The 1,945-nt window shown below is 42.1% G+C and overlaps 1 non-coding gene across 1 annotated transcript; it reads left to right on the top strand.

The window, feature by feature from the left end:
• The first annotated feature begins 1,341 nt into the window (after window positions 1-1,341).
• On the top strand, window positions 1,342-1,447 carry LOC132612485 (small nucleolar RNA R71). The gene has a single exon (XR_009571840.1). It is a non-coding gene; the product is annotated as a small nucleolar RNA R71 (small nucleolar RNA).
• The last annotated feature ends 498 nt before the right edge of the window (window positions 1,448-1,945 follow it).

Here is a 1,945-nt window from a genome sequence, read left to right as displayed (position 1 = left end):
CTGACGCGATGAGTGATACCCACAGTGTCATGTTTCAATGGCTTCTTCTTCTTTGTTAAGAGATCCTTCAAATACTTAGCAAACCCAGGCATTTCTTGGACAGCGTCCATGAAAGGAATTTTCATCGTCGATTGCTTGAGTTGATCATAAAATCTCAAACACTTGTCATCTTCTGTTTTCCTCACTAGCCTTTGAGGAAAAGGCGATGAAGATTTGAACATTTGAGTCAAAGGGCGTAGAGTGCCAGAAAGTTTTGCCTTCCCCTTTTCATGCTCAAGATTTTGCTCTTCTTTAGTTATAATAGGGACTTCCTCCTCTGTTTCTTCCTCCACAATAACATCAGATACATCAGGTTGTGCCTCTTCTTCAATAATTGGCTCAAGATCAATCACCTTTTGATCAGCACCTTGAAGTATTTTTCCATTTCGGGTGCTAATAGCAGCTACATGCTCCACAGAGTTTACCTCACTAACTTTAGAATTTGGAACTGTATCACTTGGTAGTTGTCCACGTTGAGGAGTATGCACTTCTCTCAAAAGGTCTCTGAATTGCAATTCAAGCTTCTGAATGGCAACTGAATGAGATAGTTGAACCTGAGGCATTCCCTTTATTGTACTTTCAGTTCTGTCCTGATTCATTAGCATTTTCTGCATCATACTTTTCAGCTCCGCAGAATCATTAGCAGCATTGCTAACAGAGTTGCTAGCTGAATTGTCTCTCCGCTATTGGGAACTTGATGCTTGCCCCCTTTGTGGAATGTAGGGGTTAGAGCTCTTGTTGCCATAATTGTTGTTATCGTAATTCCCTTGATTTGGATTTCCCTGATCATTTCTGCTATAATTGTTCCCTTGCAATTGGTGTTGAGGCTTTTGCCACAGGTAATGGCCCGGACCTTGATAATTTTTCCTTTGATAACCCCCTTGGGAGTTGTTGACATAATTAGCATCTTCATAATGTTGTTTCCCATCTTGGTACATCCCCTCAGGGACTTGATACATCCCCTATGGATGAGGTGGTAACTCCTCAACAACATTTACCCCTTGTGCATCCTTTTCTGCCAACTTCTTTGATAATAGATCCACCGTGGTTTGCAATTGAGCAAAGGCGTGATCTCTCTCGTGGTTTTCTTTTGCAACAGCAGCTAGTGATGGACTACCATAAGAGAGACTCTCACTATCAGTTGAATGCCAAGCTTGATTATGGGTGGTGATTTTATCAAGCAAACGGGTGGTGTTGATAAATGATTTGTCCATGAAGCATCCTCCCGCGGGAGTATTGACAGCAATCTGATTCATTGTATCTAAGCCCTTGTAGAATTTCTCGGTGAGAATAGCATCCGAAAACCCGTGAGTTGGAGATTGAGCTAGATAGTACTTGAACCGCTCCCATACCGCGTATCATTGTTCCCCCGGGAGCTGTTTGAACTCAAAGATCTTATCTCGAAGTTCAGCCTTTTCTCTCGGTGGGAACCACTTCTTCAGAAATGTATTGGCTAGCTCGCTTCAAGTATGAATAGAATTGCTGGGAAGCTTTTCATACCATCCCCTTGCTTGGCCAGCCAAAGAATATTTGAAGACCCGTAACCGAAGTGCATCAGCAGAAATAACACCTTGAGATTGTTGAGCACATACGTGCAGGAAGTTCTTCAAATGTCGGAGTGGACAATCCTCCGAAGAATTTCGAAAATAACCTTCAAGTTTCAGCAGCTGATAGATAGAACTATCAATTTTGAAAGTAGCATTTCCAGTCCTAGGAGGGACCACAGCAGAAGTATAATCAACTTCATTGATGAATTCCGCAAATATATTCTCATCTTTCTCCTCTTCTTGTGCAGGTGGGTTCACTTGGAGCCCACCTTGGTTTCCTTGATTTCGATTATGTCTTCCTGCTATGTTCACCTGGTTCACCAAAATAGCAAACAAGGTGTGATGGAATAGAAAAAGTT

This window comes from Lycium barbarum, chromosome 9 (genome assembly GCF_019175385.1).
Source record: "Lycium barbarum isolate Lr01 chromosome 9, ASM1917538v2, whole genome shotgun sequence".
Lineage (NCBI taxonomy): Eukaryota > Viridiplantae > Streptophyta > Magnoliopsida > Solanales > Solanaceae > Lycium > Lycium barbarum.
The sequence above is the reverse complement of the archived record's forward strand: the minus strand, read 5'-3'. Positions and strand labels throughout refer to the sequence as shown.